The sequence below is a fragment of the Elgaria multicarinata genome, chromosome 12 (genome assembly GCF_023053635.1).
Source record: "Elgaria multicarinata webbii isolate HBS135686 ecotype San Diego chromosome 12, rElgMul1.1.pri, whole genome shotgun sequence".
In the NCBI taxonomy this organism is placed as follows: domain Eukaryota; kingdom Metazoa; phylum Chordata; class Lepidosauria; order Squamata; family Anguidae; genus Elgaria; species Elgaria multicarinata.
Window position 1 is genome coordinate 755,794 of NC_086182.1, and position 18,926 is coordinate 774,719.

An 18,926-nucleotide genomic window follows, 5' to 3' on the forward strand; every position below is an offset into this window, starting at 1 on the left:
ACAGCAGCATTATTTTATCTGTCATCTAAAGGCAGAAGTATTTGTCATAAACCTGTTTGTCATGCCTCTGCTGGATTCTTCTGAGGATGAAGGGGAATGGCAGGTTGCAGACCCAGGTGAAGGGAGGGCCACATAATCAGCTTCAGCTTCCACACTACCTGGCAATGCTCACTGCCCTGCTGCAACCCCTCTGTTGGATCCAGAAGACAACGTTCCACTGAACCCAGTAGAGTGAAGGAGGTTTCATGTGAAAGAACAACAGAGGTCAGTGTCTGTCTGTTTAAGAGGTAGAGGACTAATTGCTAGCAGCTGCTCCAGGGTGCTGAACTTAAAAGCAGAAAGAAGGCACAGGAAAACTATTGAAGAAACATCATCATACGTACACGCTGGATCTCATCAGCATTGTTCTAGACCATGAGCCTTGCCCTCACTTTATTTATTTATTTGTTGCATTTCTATACTGCCCAGTGCCCAGTAGCCAAAGTTCTCCAGGAGGTTCACAAAAGTTAAAAACATCAGACAAGAATCAAGTATAAAACAGGCAATTGCATAAAAACACAGTATAAAAATACTATATAAAAGCACAACCAGGGTAAAATGAGCAACAATGAAGAGAGTTATACAGATTTAAAATAGCAAGGTTAAAAGACTATGATAAACTGTTAAAATACTGGAGAATAAGAAGGTCTTCACCTGGCATCGAAAAGAATGTAACACAGGTGCCAGGTGAACCTTAAATTCCTCGGGTCTTGGACACTGGTTTGCAAAAGGACTTTTCTCTGCCTTGCTGAATTAACTTTGTTGAAGTGGTAAAATTCCCAGCTCTGCATACAACCTCACTTCGCCTCCCCTCCCCTCCCTCCTTCCCCAGCCTTGACAGGTTTATTACTGAGCTTATCTGCAAGCGATTTATTGCAGTCATTGCATACCAGCCTTGGTGACCCAGCAAAGGCTGACACTGTCCCTGCCCAGCAGCCAGGATGATGACATAGAGGATATGAAACCAGATAGACCAGGAAGAGCAGCTATATAGAATCATAGAATCATAGAAGAGTAGAATTGGAAGGGGCCTATAAGGCCATCGAGTCCAACGCCCTGCTCAACGCAGGAATCCACCTTAAAGTACAACTGAAACCCAGACCCCCCAACACTAAGCTGGACCCAGGTCCTAGACCAGGGCCGGTGCCAGACTATTTTGCACCCTAGGCAGGCGCACCGTACTAAAGCTGCCGCCCGCCCCCCAACCCCAGTGCCTGCTCCTGGCTTCGAAGCCAGGACGCTGGGGTTGGGGGGCGACCAGGGTGGTGGCTTCAGAACATTCAGCGACCTCCTTTGCTTGGTGCTCTAGGCCACTGCCTGAGCTGCCTCTATGGCAGTGCTGGCACTGTCCTAGACCCTTTCAGTCAGGAGCTCCTTGAAACCCAAACCCCTCAACTGGTATCTCCAGAGGCAAAAGTTCTTCAGCCAGATTCCCCTAAGGAACCAGCCCTCTTTACACCAAGAGCCTTATGCAACACACATCTGATGGGAACTGTGTGAGAGTGATGGAGTGGCAGGTTCCAAGCCAGCGGAATACCCTGAAAAGGCTCCCCACCCTTTAGGAAGAGCCTGGGAAAAGAAGTCTGGCAGAAGATGGATAAAAGGCCTTAGCTGAACTTCAAACCATGTCTTCTTGGAGCTGTTCAAGATTCTGTGTCTACTGTGTAGCATACATGTAGTTTCATGCTGGGAGAGGTACTCCATAATTAAGGCTGCAAACTTATCTAGGACAAGTTCCATTGAAACAATGGGGTTTATGTAGAATCAAAAAGTTGTAAGGAACCTCAACGCTTATTTAATTCAATCCCCTGACTTTGCAGGAGAACTACTGCAACAATATCCCTGAGTAGATGTGTTCAGGACTGCAAGACCTCCAAGCTTATGGGTCTTGAGAAGATGTCTAGATGTTAGGACTGTGGGGGCCTGTTTAATGACAGTTGGTCATGCTTTCCAAAGGGTGGGTGCTTTAACATCAAATGCATCAATTGCTCTATTGCAACTAAGGAGCTTGTGGCACCTTCAAAAGTGCTCCTCTGATAATTGCAGCAATCAGGCAGGGCCGTAAGTGATGAGGCAATCCCTAAGGTAACTTGGTCTCGAGTTGCTTAAGGCTTTATTTGTTAGCAATAACACCTTTAACATGTTTCAGCACCTTAATGACAACCAGTTCTTTAATAGGCATAACATGCTGTCAAAAGAAGGCCCCTGTTGGCAGCTGCATTCTGCATCATCTGCAAACTTTCAGTTTGACACAGAGACCACATTACAATAATCCAGTCTTGAGGTTACTAATGGCTGAACCACTGTGGTCAAGCTATCTTGGTCCAGGAATGCCCATAGCTGGCAAAAAAGCCAGAGCTTGTAAAAGGCAGTCCTAGACACTGAGTCCACTTGAGTCTCAAGTGATAAATATGGAACTAGGAGCATCCCAAGCTATGCACCTGTTCCTTCAGAGGAAGTGTCACCCCATCCAAGATAGGCAATCAAACTGTTCCCACATCCCTCAGCTTTCCCATCTTGCCAGGATTCAAGCTCAACTTTTTGGCCCTTATCTAGCCTACTACTGCATACAAGCACTGGTCCAGAGTCTGTACAACCAAAACTGAACCACAAGCTATAGAGTAACAGAATCACAGAATAGTAGAGTTGGAAGAGGCCTATAAGGCCATCAAGTCCAACCCCTGCTCAATGCAGGAATCCACCTTAAAGCATCCCTGACAGATGGCTGTCCAGCTGCCTCTTGGCCTCTAGTGTGGGAGAGCCCATGACCTCCCTAGGGAACTCGTTCCATTGTTATACTGCTCTAACAGTCAGGAAGTTTTTTCTGATGTCCAGCCAAAATCTGGCTTCCTGTAACTTGAGCCCATTATTCCATGTCCTGCACTCTGGGAGGATCGAGAAGAGATCCTGGCCCTCCTCTGTGTAACAACCTTTCAATGACTTGAAGAGTGCTATCATGTCTCCCCTCAGACTTCTCTCCTCAAGGCTAAACATGTCCAGTTCTTTCAGTCTCTCCTCATAGGGCTTTGTTTCCAGACCCCTGATCATCCTGGTTGCCCTACTCTGAACCCCCTGCTTGTCTGCATTCTTCTTGAAGTGCAGTGCCCAGAACTGGACACAATACTCAAAATGAGGCCTAACCAGTGCTGAATAGAGGGTAACCAGTACCTCATGCGATTTTGAAGCTATACTTCTATTAATGCAGCCTGAAATAACATTTGTTTTCACAGCCACATCACACTGTTGGCTCATATTCAGCTTGTGAGTTACAAGATCCTTCCTGCTTGTTCTATTGCTAAGCCAAGCATCCTCCATGTTATAACTGTGCATTTAGTGTTCTTGCACATGCCCCATGCCCTGTTCCTATGCTGATCACTGTTGAGGACATGTCGCTTGGGAGAGTGTGTCTTGTCCATTGCAAGGAGATCCTTCTCCCTGGCATCACGTCTTCTATGCCCATTGAGTATGGAGCCAGATGGGCAGAGAAGTTGCGACACCAGGGAGAAGGATCTCATTGCAACTAACAAGTTCCCCTCCCCCTGGCGATGCACATTTCTCATTGCCAAGCCACATCATACACTGGTGAGGCCTTTCCTTACCAGTGGTGCTATTATGAGAAATGGAGCAGAGGAGACACAAGGCTCCTGGCAGTGGATGAATCCCTTCTGTCAACAGGGCTCAGTCGGGACTTCTTCCTGGAGCCCTGTACCCATCGAAAGATGGGATTCATCTGCTGCTGGGAGCCTCCTTTCTCCTCTCTCCATAATGGCACCACCAGTAAGGTAAGGCCTCACCAGTGTCACCATTCAGTGGGGAGCAGCTACAGGTGGCAGGGGCTGACAACTCAATGGAGAGGAGGCAGTCCTCACCATGGAGCAGCATTTCTGTGTCACCCAAAGGTGGCCCATGGTTTTACCCTCCGTCGAGTGGACTATTTCCTCTCCATTGTTTAAAGTGTTGTCCAAACGTGGCCAATGTATTGCTATTTTTATGGTCTGAGAGGAGGAGATTTGCTTGGCATATTTTGGGCCTTTGGTACCAAAACAAATTGGTAAGCTTTGGGTATTATGCATCTTGACTGCTGCTGCTGGTTGTAGTGGGAAATTTTTCCTCTGCCTCAGGCTGCAAAATGACTTGAGCTGGCCCTGAGAATACATCCCGATAGTCACAATCAACATTCACAGAGGAGAATTTCAAGGAGAAATTTGGGATAAATTGTGTTTCATCTCTACAAGAATCCTGAGCACATGGGGATCTATCAAAACCATGTGAAGTACAGAGAGGAACAAGGCAAGGCTTCCCATTGTCACCCTTGTTATTTATCTTAGTTTTGGAAATATTGAACAGGGATATAAGACAAGATGAAAGAATTGGAGGGATAAAGATTTCATAGAATCATAGAATAGCAGAGCTGGAAGGGGCCTACAAGGCCATCGAGTCCAACCCTCTGCTCAATGCAGGAATCCACCCTAAAGCATCCCTGACAGAGGGTTGTCCAGCTGCCTCTTGAATGAAGAGCTGAATTTAAAAGAGTCATATAAATTGAGAGCATTTGCAGATGATCTGGTACTTACTTTGGAAGACCCATTAAACGGAATAGAAGTTTTGATGTATAAACTAAAAGAATTTGGTGTAGTAGCAGGCTTTAACGTTAATAAACAGAAGACAAAGATATTAATAAAAATATGAATCCCCAAGTCCAATCAATAGAAAAAACAGGGTTTAAGATTGAAAAGAAGATAAAACACTTAGGAATAACGTTAACAAATATGAATTGCATGTTGTTCTATAATAACTATCTCAAGGTGTGGAATGAAATAAAAAAGACCTAATTAAATGGGATAAAATATTGGGTAGAATTGCCACTATCAAGATGAATGTGTTACCAAGAATGTTGTTCTTGTTTCAGACAATAACCATAGTGAATTCAGAGTTACCATTCAAACAATGGGAGAAGGATATATCCAAATTTATATGGAAAGCAAAAAAAACAAGAATTAAATATAAACTATTACAGGATGCAAAAGAAAGGGGGGGTCTAGGTTTGCCAAATCTAAAATTATACTTTGCTGCAAGTGGCTTGGTATGGATGAAAGATGGGATACTTTTGAAAAATAAAAGTAGTGGATTTAGAGGGGCATGAATTGAGATTTGGGTAGCATGGTTATACTGTATATGGTATGAGAAAGTCAAAGTTAACGTTGAGTTTAACAATCATTATGTAGGGCGTGCTATTCTGAAAATATGGAATAAATATAAACCTAGACTATGTCAAAAACACCATTATGGATATCAGTGCAGGAAGCATATCAAAGAAGGGAGAGGACAAGTAGTTACAATTGGTGGACATATTGTGATATTTTAGAACCATGGCAAGGGGATTATAAATTAAGTCAAGAGAAGGATTGACAAAAGAAGGGTACCCATGTCAATGGTTTAAATATATGCAAATGTCAGAAAGGTTTAAAATGGACAAAATAAACCTGTGGCTTTGAAACAACAAAGTCAGAATTTGAAAGAGCATTATGTACAAATGACAAACATGTTATTGCTAAAATTTATAAACTTTTATTGAGGTTTGAGATGAAGGAAGAACAAGTGAAAGAATGTTTGATAAAATGGGGCCAGAATATGGGGCATAGTATACCAATGGCACAATGGGAAAATATGTGGACAAGAGGGCTAAACTTTACACTAAGTACAAACCTTAAAGAAAATTTTTACAAAATGATTTATAGGTGGCATGTGCCACCAGCAAAATTGGCTAAAATGTATAAAGGGTCATCAGGATTGTGCTGGAAAGTTGAAGAGCAGGAAGGAACATTCTACCATGCATGGTGGACTTGCAAAAAAAGCAAAAACTTTCTGGATACAACTTCATTCTGTAATCCAAAAGATCCAAAAAAATAATATCCAACTGAAACCGGAATACTTTCTTTTGGGATTTATGGATGAGCAGATGAAAAAGAACCATGGGACTATATTCTTATATATGACAACAGCTGCAAGATTACTATATGCACAAAGATGGAAGGGCAAAATAGTGCCCACAATAGAGGAATGGCTACTGAAGATGTTTGAGATAGCGGAGATGGTGAAACTCACGGCAATAATAAGCGAAAAATCAACTTTAAGATTTATGACTGAATGGGAACCTTTTGTAAACTTTATGAAGGGATGAGAAAAAGGTGACTTGTATATCAACCAATAATGTAGAAAATGATAGGAGAGAAATTAGAGATTTGTAAGAAAAAAAATAACAACAACATTGTTACATATTTTTGCTGGGGAGAATATTGGAAGAACATTTTATTTTTGTGTTTATTGTTTGTTTGATTTTTGTGGGTATGTCTGTCTATATGTATTATATTTTGCTCTGTAGTGTCTTTTATTTATTGGTGTTTGGAAACAATAAAAAGATTAAACCCGGATTAAAAAAAAGAAGAATCCTGAGCATCAACATCACATAAGCCAGCCATAGAGCTCATCATGCTGCATTCAACTTTCCAAGTTCATTGTATTTGGCAGTTACATCTTGTGTGGCTAAATGTTCTCCCTTTGCTGTTCTTTCTGCCTGGGAAAACGACAGTGGACAGACGGAACGTTGTTCTCATGGCCACCACCTGAGCTGCAGGTTCCTTCTTCCCCCTCGCCCTTCCCAACCATTCCATACAAAAGTAAAAGTATTTTTGCTTCTCACCTAGAAAGTGCTACTTTATCTGCACTTTTCTCAAACACTGCTGAGACAAACCTAAATGAGACATGCATTTCACACAATTAACTAATTATTTGGAGTTTAGTGGCCCTCTGTTTTTTCAAGCACACTTGCAATTGATTTTGGGAGCTTTGAAGAGCAGCCAGTTGTTCCCCTGAGGCAGAGTGTTTTAGGTATGTTGGGTTTTGTGTATAGATTTCATTTTTAGAAAATCAATTTCTGTTTGCAGGCTTATTTATTCACCTTGAGAAAGTGCAGCAGAAGCACAGTTATACGGAGGGCTTTTCAAGGCGACAAAACCAGTGTAGTGGAATTCATTGTTAATTTAGTTCGAGACTAAGAGAGGGTTCAAGACACTCCAATGGGTAACTGACTGTCAGGTTCAAACAGACAAACATCATCACAGATCCAGAAATAAATGAAAAAAAAACATTAAGTGCTTTAAGAGAATTACAGAAGAAAATTAATGTGGCAGTTTCATGAAGATAATTTGGAAGCGTCTTTCTGATTGCATTATCAGCTGTGAAAAGGGATATCATATAAATTTAAAGTTAACTAAAAGATTTAAAAGCTGCCATGACAAATGTAGAGGGCAAGATGGCAAATTGAGCTCCTAGCATTGTTTGCTTGGATAGTATTTTTGCATTGCTGCTCTTTTTATTTTGGTTGTACTTTTATATTGTATTTTGTATTATGGTTTTATACTGTTATTTTGTTTTGAATTGTCTTAATTTTGTAAACTGCCCAGAGAGCTTCAGCTATTGGGCAGTATAGAAATGCAATAAATAAATAAATAAATAAATAAATATGCAAACATTAAAAGGGAAGAGACCTTTCCCAATGCAGACTTGATTTAAATAAAAACCCATTATAAAATCAGTCAATCAATCTAAAGTTTATTGTACTAGCCAAAGGCCATGACAAATACATCAAAAGAAAGCATCCATAAATATATGCAATAATACAAATACTTCAAAAATACATAGATAACTTGAAATTGACCATAACTAAAACTCAGCTTTCACTCAACAGTCTGAATCTCCACGGCAGTTTATGGCAATTTTGTCTAGTTGTCTCAGGACTGTTTCTGTAAGTGCATTCCTATAGCCATGTGTTAACAAGGGTTTCAGGAATCTCTCTCTTGGGCCTCTATATGGAGGGAAATTTAACATGTAGTGAACAATGTCTTCCACTTGATTGTTGGAAGGCACTTTGTGGTAGCGTCCATCCAGAACTGCAGTTGGCATCACTTGGAATCTCAGTTCAATAAAAAGCATTTCTTAGGGAAAGTGGCCTCAATTTGGACAAACAGCCGGCTCTGAAATGTTCTGTTTTCAAAAGAGGGAACCACGGGGAGAATTTAGAGTTTTTAATTAGTTGCAGATCCCTCCTAGAATCTATCCAAAATAGCCAATCCCTTAGTTGCTTCTTATCCATATCAAGGACAGGCTTCAGCTAAGGAAAGTAATAGCTATGCAGGAGCTTTTGGAGTATTGCCATCCAATAACACTTTTTGTTCATTTCCTGGTAGCACATAGCTGGAAGACGTTCATTTGGCAAGGTGGCAATTCGTTTAACATTATAAAATTGCACAAAATGCACAGTTACAAGATGGGGGATACTTGGCTCAGCAATACTACAAACGAGAAGGATCTTGGAATTGTTGTAGATTGCAAGCTGAATATGAGCCAACAGTGCGATATGGCTGCAAGAAAGGCAAATGCTATTTTGGGCTGCATTAATATAAGTATAGCTTCCAAATGACATGAGGTACTGGTTCCTCTCTATTCGGCCCTGGTTAGGCCTCATCTAGAGTATTGCGTCCAGTTCTGGGCTCCACGATTCAAGAAGGACGCAGACAAGCTGGAGCGTGTTCAGAGGAGGGCGACCAGGATGATCAGGGGTCTGGAAACAAAGCCCTATGAAGATCTCTAGCTTGTTTTGACACTGCTGAGCCCAGCCCCCAGACCTTAGTTGTTCGAGCCAACATAGTTTGGTAATGGAATGATCCTCCATTCTGTTTAGTCTACAGCAGTATCTGAGCTGTCACAAGTTGATTCTGGTTGCTATAGACGGGAGACCTAGCTCAGCTCTAAGATGGGCCAATGGGACTCTAGGTGGAAGCCCCAGTATCTGTCTCATAAAATTATTTTGTAGTACTTCCAGCTCATATTTGGCTGCTTCTGCCCAGAATTCAACCCATATAATATTTGGGCTATGATTTTAATGGCAAAAAACTTAAGAGCAGGATTAATTAATTCCCCCCTCTTGTGTAAAACAACAACTCCTAAGCTGCCCAATAGATCTGGCACACAATAGTTTAGTGGCATCTAAACGTTGTTTCCACGTAAGTTTATCATGGTAATGCAAGTCCAAGTATTTGAACCCATGGACCTATTCCAAGAAATGCCCGTCAAGTGCCCAAGTAAGCCTTGGGCCCCTCTTCCCAAATACTATAATCTTTGTTTTGGTATAATTGACTATCAGTTGTTCCTCTTTGGAAAGCTGCCCAAATTTGACTAGCATCCTTTTAAGTAGAGATGTGCACCATCTCAGGCCACATCCCTGAAACTGAGGTGAGGTGGGCTGACTTGGCCCACCCCACCTCAGTTCCAAGTCATTTCTGGGTCAGCCCGAGGCAACCCACAGCCAGTGTTTCAAAGAAGGCTGATGTTATAGTGATGAGGGACTTCAATTACCCCAATAACTGTTGGGAGACAAAAACTGCCAAAAGTGGCCCTTCCAAGAAATTCCTGCCATGTGTCGGTGATAACTTTCTCCTATAGAAAGTGGAGGAAGGAACTAGAGCAGCGGTTCCCAAACTTTTTCAGGTAACCACCCCCTTGGTTCCACAAACTCATGCCCAGTGCCCCCTACCCTACACTATAAAAAACATTTTTCATAATAGCGGTTTCCAATGACCCACTAAGGAAGATAATAACAATAAAATTCAAAACAGTAACAATTAATTGAATATTTATTCAAAATCCAATTACATTTTTTTAGTTTATTCAATTAAACATAATTGATGAACTTGATCCAGTGATGAACTTGATCCAGACTATCAAAGTCTGATAGTAATTTAGCAAGAATATTAGATATCACATTTAGTAACTAGGGTAGAGTACCTCACTATTCTGTAAATTCTTAATGTGATGGATGGGCTTGATGAAGTGATACCAGTTTCCCAATGTCTGGTTTAAAGTCACTTAACATGAGACTTAAATCACTACGTTTAGTAATCTGGAGTTGATTTCTTTGCTTGGAGAGAAGTAGGCAGACCACACTAAAACCACATTCCACCAAATATGATGTTGGAAATGCAACCAGGAGCTTCTGAACCACTCTCCATAGTGCAGGATAGCGATCAGAATTTTCCTTGTAACCAAAACTCCTGGTATGATTTCTTAAACTTTGGCTTCAGCTCAATGTCATTTCGTAGCTCAATTGGCCCCTTTAAATGGGAAGCACTTGCCGAGGGAGGGAAAAGAGAGTGAACGCCTCTGTTTTGCAGCCGGCTTGGCAGGGCACGCCAAGCAGGGTATGTCTCTTCATTAGCATTTTGGTGCTTTTGAAACATTTCAACACACCGTTAAAAGGACTCTTCTTAAACGGTATTAATACATTTGTGGATTCTTCCCCTATATGGCTTGGGACCAAACTACCTTCTCCCATAAAAATGTCCCTGGGTTTTAAGACCTTCTGGAGAGGCCCTTCTCGGAAAAGAGCACCTTGAGCACCACCCTGCTGCCCCTTTGCCTGTTAGCGCCCCCCTGCTGCCCCCTTGACTTTTAACGCCCCCTATGCAATCCCACCACCCCCAAGGGGGCGGTACCGCCCACTTTGGGAACCACTGAACTATAGGATTGGCAATCCTTGACTTGATATTGACCAATTGGGATGATTTAGTGGATAAAGTGGCAGTTATAGGAACTCCGAGGGAAAGTGACTACGTCATACTTGAATACTTGATTTTAAAGGAAACAAAAGCTGAGTGTAGCTATACACGTACTCTGGATTTTAGGAAAGCTGATTTTAATAAACTCAGAACTATGGTAAGTAAGCTCCCATGGCAAGTGACCCTAATGAGAAAAGGAGTCCAAGATGGGTGGGAGTATTTAAAAAAGGAAATTTTAAAGGACCAATTACAAACAATTCCAACAAGGAAAAAAGATAGAAGACAACAGAACCTCCGGGGTGCCTCAGGCCACTTTGTAATGGTGCAGGGCCATCCTTCCCACTGTCCCAGGAAAGCCAGTGCAAGGCTGGCCGTGAGTCTATTGGACACACCAAGTTCTCCCCGCTCACCTCCTACCGCATCGCCACCACCACATCACCACGCATTGCCGCTGCCATCGCCGCAGCAACCAGGAAACACGGCATCCTCCTGAGAGCCAGGCAGCATATTTGGTATATCTATGGCTGCAACTAAGGCAGCTGTAAAGGGAAAATGACCCTTTGTGGCCACCGTAGTTTGCCCCCACAATATCTTGAAATCTCAGGAGGATGCCACATTTCCTAGTTGTGGCAGTGATGACAACAGTAATGGTGGCAGCAGCTGCAATGTAGCAGCAGATGAGGAGGTAAGTTCGGGCAGCAGCAGCAGCTCTGTGTTGTGGGGGTGGCAAGGGAGGGAGGGAGCAGGGAGTCGGGCATCCAATGGACTCCTGTCCAGCCTTGCTCCTGGCTTTCCTGGGTGCTGGCACCCAGGGACCTTGAAGTTGCCGGGGGGGGGGGGGATCTTGCCTCACCTTTAGCGCTGAGGTTAGGTGGGCAACCCCTGAAGCACCCTGAGTTGAATCAGGGCCATTTCGGGGGCTCCAAAATGGCCTCCGAGGTGAGTCAAGGGGACTGTGCACAGCCCTACTTTTAAGGCCAATTTTATTCAGATAGAAGTACTAAACCTTCAGCGGAAGGTAATATTGATGTCTTCTGATTGTGAATTGATGGAGGAAAGAAAGATGGGAAAGACATTTCAGGAATAAGGTCATTGATATACAGATTAAATAGAACGGGTGCCAAAATGTAGCCCTGTTCCACCCCTCTGTGGATGTGAATAGCTTGGGATAAGTTACCTTGTAAACCAGTTCTCACCTTCAATAAATTGCTTTCATGTAGTAACTGAAGAAGCCAAAGTGGTCTTTTATCGATATTTGTCTTGGACGATTTATGCCATAGTCGCTTTCTATTTATCAGATCAAAAGCTGATGAGAAATATACAAAGGCTGAAAAGACCTGGGCCTGGTTTTACAAATCTGACAGTTTTGTTTTCTCCCAGATTCATTTAAATTAAAACACACCAAGTTCTTTCCATCTTGTTTACAAAGAAATTTGGGCATTTTGCTAAGTTTATATATATATAAAAAATCAAATCAAGTGGAATTCTCACCCCTCACTACTCTCATCTTTTCCAAGTCAGCTACATTGGCTTCAAGGGAACAAACTGTTCCCTGATGGCCAGGAACACATTGTACTGACCCCCACCACACACACACATGAACACATACATAACTTCTGTCCATCAAGCTGATCATTGGACATATGACTCTCCATGCAATGGGCCCCTCCCCCACCCTTGTGGCCCATAACTGTTTCTTGTATATGTTTTCCCCCCCTCCCTTGGGAAACTGGGATATATAAAATCAAAAGTGGGAGGGGGGCTGCCTGGGCCATCTCACCCTGCTTATGTGTCTCATTTACTTCTCCTCTGCACTTCCCTTCACTCAGTTCAGACTACTCAGTTTGGCTACTGAGATATGGTATCTTATTTCCCAAGGCGAGACTACCGAGTTAGCAAGGGGATCTGGGAGTGCGGCCCATAGGCAGACTTCCTTTGCAGCACCGCCAGCAGCCAGAAAGTTTCCTTGGGCCTTTTGTCAAGTGATGAGTGAGGCAATGTGCAGCTGCATTGCAAATCACCCTTGCCTATAGCCATATGTACATATGGAATGAGGTTTATTTATGAGGGGGAAAGGACCTATAAAGAAGAGTTATGATGTCCAAGAGGCCCTGATTTATAGAACTGAAAACTTCAACTGAGGAAATGGCAGCGCCTGAACAGGTGTCCATGCATACATCTAAAAGTTTTCTTGTTTGTGGTAGCCAGTGGCCAAATACTTCAGCTGATTTGAAAAGCCTCCACTTGATATGATCTTTAATATATGAGAGAGAGAGAGAGAGAGAGAGAGAGAGAGAGAGAGAGAGAGAGAGATTGATTGATTATAGTAAAAAAGTGGAGAGGCACCCAGTGATTCTCCAATGGCCTCTTCCCCAGGCCAGTTCAGTGATAAAATTAGGGATCAGGGAGAAATTAATTGTTTGCTTATTTAATTTCATACTTTTAAACTAATATGTGAACTGAAGCAGGATACGACCCTTTGAAAATGGTTTGAATGGTGTGTATCCTGAGCCCCAACAGTTGTCACTACTGTTATAAACAGAGCAAAAGTACACTGTGTTCAAGGGCCCAGGACCATTAATAGTCTTGGAAGATAAAACCAGAGTGGCAATTGAAAGGGGGATTGTCAGGTGAACAAAAGCCCCCCCCCCCCCCCCGTATGAGTGTGGAGGGACAAAATCATCCAACTGGCTCATACAGCCGTTGGTTGACTGGACATGACCATGACATATTTCTGAATAAGAAAAAAGGAGCAGGGCTTTAGCTTTTTCCTCGCAAGGAGCTACTACTACTACTACTACTACTACTAATTTATTGCATTTGTATACCGCCCCATCGCCGAAGCTCTCTGAGCAGTTCACATAAGATAAAAACACTTAAAAACAATATACAAAAATTAAACACTACAAAAACATGCAATATGCACTTACATTTAAAACCACTACAACAACTTTAAAAACAATGAGCCAAAAAAACAACCCAGGCTCATTACATATTGCTAAATGCCTGGGAGAAGAGAAAAGTCTTGACCTGGCACCAAAAAGATGACAACGACAGGCCTCGTCAGGGAGATTGTTCCACAGTTGGGGGGCCACTACAGAGAAGGCCCCCTCTCTTATTGCCATCCTCCGAGCTTAATGTTGAATGTAGTGTTCGGGTCGGTTAATGTCGAGAAAGGCTTTCCATCAGATATTGTGGTCCCAAGCCTTGTAAGGCTTTATAGGTTAAAACCAGCCCCTTGTATCGGGCTCAGAAACATACAGGCAGCCAATGCAAGTGGGCCGGAGTAGGTCTTAGATGTTCGAACCTACTGGTCCCTGTTATCTGGCCACTGCATTTTGCACAAGCTGCAGCTTCCGAACCATCTTCAAAGGCAGCCCCACGGAGACCATGTTGCAGTAATCTAATTTGGAGGTCACCTGAGTGTAGACAACTGAAGCCAGGTCATCCCTGTCCAGATAGGAGCGTAGTTGGGCCACCAACCAAAGTTGGTAAAAGGCACTCCGTGCCACCGAGGCCACCTGAGCCTCAAGTGACAGAGATGGTTCTAGGAGAACCCACAAGCTATGAACCTGCTCTTTCAGGGGGAGTCCGACCCCATCCAGAACAGGTTGAACACCCTCCATCCAGTCAGAACCACCCACTAACAGCATCTCAGTCTTGTCTGGATTGAGCTTCATTGTATTAGCCTTCATCCAGTCCATTATCACAGCCAGGTACCGGTTCAGCACATCCACAGCCTCACCTGTTGAAGATGGAAAGGAGAAATAGAGCTGTGTGTCATCAGCGTACTGATGACAACGCACTCCAAAACTCCAGATGACCACTCCCAATAGTTTCATGTAAATATTAAACAGCATGGGGGACAAGACTGACACCAGACTGGAGAATCTACAGAGTCAAGCAATGTTCCCCAAGCACCACCTTCTGGAGCTGACCCGCCAAGTAGGAGTGGAACCACTGCAATGCAGTACTGCCCAGCACAGAACCATCTCACCCCCAGATGCAACATCTTTTGGGGGCTGGGAGCTTAAGAGGCAGGCTCCTGCTACCTGGGATCATGTCCATCTGATCCAGCCAGGAAAGGAAGTCTGTAAAGCAAGGGGCCAATCAGCGGCTGTTGTTGTCCTGCCTTGGAGGTTTGCCTAGTCTGCGGAACCTTCCAACTGCCTCCTAGCAGACTCAGACTCCCAGCACAGAACCATCTCACTCCCAGCTGCAACAACTTTTTGGGATTGGGAGCTTAAGAGGCAGGCTCCTTTGGGGTTGGGTCCACCACCAAGGGGGTGACACCAAGGTGAGGGCCTGTCCCCTTGTTTGTTTTATTTTGTTTTCTCCCCCTGCTGACTTATTTTGTTGTGTATTTTTAAACTTTTTTTTTTACATTTCTTTTCCTATTTTTTAAAATGTATGTTTCAAACTTTGTAATACTGCCTTGAGGCCCAGTATTGGGCAAAAGGTGGGATATTATTATTATTATTATTATTATTATTATTATTATTTTATTATTATTATTAATAATAATTTATTTATTTATATAGCACCATCAGTGTACATGGTGCTGTACAGAGTAAAACAATAAAATAGCAAAACCCTGCCACATAGGCTTACATTCTAATAAAATCATAATAAAACAATAAGAAGGGGAAGAGAATGAACCAAACAGGCACAGGGTAGAGTAAAACTAACAGTATAAAAGTAAAATCAAAATCAAGTTTTAAAAGCTTTAGAAAAAAGAAAAGTTTTTAGCTGAGCTTTAAAAATTGCATTTGAACTTGTAGTTTGCAAATGTTCTGGAAGAGCGTTCCAGGCGTAAGGGGCAGCAGAAGAAAATGGACGAAGCCGAGCAAGGGAAGTAGAGACCCTTGGGCAGGTAAGAAACATGGCATCAGAGGAGCGAAGAGCACGAGCGGGGCAATAGTGTGAGATGAGAGAGCAAAGATAGGAAGGAGCTAGACTGTGAAAAGCTTTGTAGGTCAACAGGAGAAGTTTATATTGGATTCTGAGGTGAATTGGAAGCCAATGAAGAGATTTCAGAAGTGGAGTAACATGGTCAGAGCGGCGAGCCAAGAAGATGATCTTAACAGCAGAGTGGTGAACAGAAACCAGCGAACTGATGTGAGAGGAAGGAAGGCCAGTGAGAAGAAGGTTGCCGAAGTCCAACCGAGAAATAACCAATGCATGAACAAGAGCGTTGGCAGAAGAGACAGACAAAAATGATTGAATCCTGGCAATATTATACAGGAAAAAACAACAGGATTTAGCTACTGCCTCAATATGAGGAATAAAGGAGAGCGAGGAGTCAAATATAAAGCCAAGACTACGAGCTTCCTTGACTGGAGTAAGTGTAACATCATTGACAGTAAGAGAGAATGAGAGATGAGGAGAAGGTTTAGGAGGAAAAACAAGCAATTCTGTCTTTGCCATATTAAGTTTCAAAAGACGATGAAGCAACCAAGCTGAGATATCTGAAAGACATGCCAAGATACGATCATGAACATCAGGAGAAAGTTCCGGATATGAAAGATATAATTGTGTATCATCGGCATACAGATGATATTGGAGGCCATGAGATTGAATAAGTTTACCCAAGGACAACATGTATAAAGAAAACAACAATGGCCAAGCACCGAGCCTTGCGGAACCCCTACTGAAAGGGGAAAAGAAGAAGACGAGCTGCCATTAGCCAACACGTTGAAAGAGCGACCCGCTAGATAGGAGGCAAACCAGTTATAGACGGAGCCACAAAATCCGAGGTCATGAAGGGAATCTAAAAGAAGATCGTGATCAACTGTGTCAAAGGCTGCAGTAAGATCCAGGAGAATAAGAATAGAATAAAGGCCTTTAGACTTGGCAATAAGAAGATCATTGGTAATCTTAGTAAGGGCTGTTTCGGTGGAATGCAAAGGATGGAATCCAGATTGAAAAGGATCCAGAGCAGAGTTACTAGAAAGAAAATCAAGACAATGAGAGTAGACCACACGCTCCAGGATCTTTGAAACAAAAGGCAACAAAGAGACAGGCCAGTAGTTAGACAGAGAAAGCACATCAAGAGTAGGTTTTTTGAGAATAGGAGAGACTGTAGCAAGTTTAAAAGCAGAAGGAAATGAACCAGAGGACAAAGAAAAATTAATAATATGAAGCAAGGAAGGGAGGATAGCAGAGATAAGATTAATAAAGACCCGAGAAGGAATTGGATCATGAGAACAAGTGGAAGGCTTTGAAGAGCGCAGTATTCTAGACAGTTCATCAGCAGAGAAATTTGCAGGAGGAACTGATAGATGAGGAACAGGAACTGGAAGAGGAGCAGAGCTGGCAAGATCAGAGCGAATAGTTTGGATTTTAGCATTGAAAAAAGAGGCAAAGTTATTAGCAGACGGAGAGGCGGGGAGAGATGGTGGATTAGGCTTCAGAAGAGAATTGAAGGACGCAAAGAGCTGCTGAGGATGCGTAGCGTTTGACTGGATCAGCAGTGAGTAATACTGCTGTTTAGCCAAGGAAATAGCAGAAGAGAAAGAGGAGAGAACAAATTTATAATGGACAAAGTCCGCCCAGTCCCTGGTCCTACGCTAAAGGCATTCAGCTGCCCGGGAACAAGAACGAAGGTAGCGGATGAAAGAGGCGAGCCACAGTTGGGGTTGAGAAGGACGAACTATCCGAGTTGTAGATGGAGCAAGATTATCAAGAGTTGAGGATAAGGAGGAATTAAAGAAAGAGACAGCTGAGTCCAAGGAGACAGCAGAAAAGACTGAAGGAAGAGAGGAGGCTAGAGACTGAGAAAAAGCCTCATAATTGATAGATTGCAAATCACGACAAGAGCGAGAAACAGGATGTGAAGGAGGAGGATTATGAGTAATCATGAAAGAAGGTAGATGATGATCTGACAAAGGAAAGTCAGCAGCAGAAAAGTCCAAGACAGAGCAATTCCGAGTGAGAACAAGATCCAGACAGTGTCCAAGGGAATGTGTGGGTGCATCAGACCAAAGCTTAAGATCATAAGAGGAAGATAATGAGAGAAAATGTAGAGCTGCAGCATCTTGAGGGTCATCCACATGAATACTGAAATCACCCAAGATAAGGGTAGGACAGTTATCAGAGAGGAAAAAGGACAGCCATGAATCAAAATCAGAGATAAATTTTGAGGACGAGCCTGGGGGGCAGTACAGAACTGCAATCCGCAGTCGCAATGGAGCGAAGAGCCTCACCACATGTGCCTCAAAGGAGGAAAAACAATGTGAAGGTGGAATGGAAAGAGGCTGGAACTGGCACAAACTAGATAATAAAAGACCCACACCACCACCACCACCCTCTGGGCGACTGGTGCGAGAGAAAGAGAGTCCTCCAAGAGAGAGGGCAGCCGAGATGGCGGTATCATGGGCAGGAAGCCAGGTTTCAGTAAGAGCAAGGAGGTGGAGAGACCTAGAGATAAACAAGTCCTGAATGACAGGGGCCTTAGAAGCAACAGAGCGACATTCCATAAGGAACGCGAAAAAGGCAGCTGAGAAGAGGGGAGACACCGAATAGGAACTAAGTTAGGAGAAACGAAAATGGAACGAGCCATAAGGAACGGATATGAGGAGAAAAGAATTGAGAGAAGAAAATGAGGAGAGAGAAATAGCAAGAAGCCAGAGAAGTAAAACAAGCGAAGAACAGCATTAACCAGAGCAATTCCGGCCACAACCAGTAGCAAGTGGTCGCAAAACAAGAACAAGCAGGCAGGCACAGAAAAAAGCAAACAAGTAGGATATAAAAGCAGTCACAGCACTGAATAATAACCAAACACTGTAGAAGATCATGTCCTGAATCAGAAAGTACCGGGCTGAGGTTCTTCCTCCAAAGTAACTGTTCCACTTGACCGGCTTCATGCCCACGGCGGAGAGCCTCAGGCCTCCTCCTCCTCCTAATAACTTAGCCAGTTGTTGCAGAAGGATACTATGGTCGATGGTATTGAAAGCTGCTGAGAGATCAAAGAGAATCAACAGAGTCACACTTCCCCGTCCTTCTCCCGACATAGGTTTCATACAGGGCGAGCAAGGCTGTTTCTGTACCAAAACCAGACCTGAAGCCTGACTGAAATGGATCCAGATAATTGGTCTCATCCACTATTAGTGTTTGAAGAATAGATTTGAAACACCTAGTTTCTACTGAGCGTTTCATCAGTCCCCCACCCCATGGGGATGCTTGTACCGTATGAGACAACATACAAACCCTGGTCTGTACAGGAGTCCAATGTGGGTCTTCGTGGTCTTCCCTGCAACCCTCTGTGGCGTTACA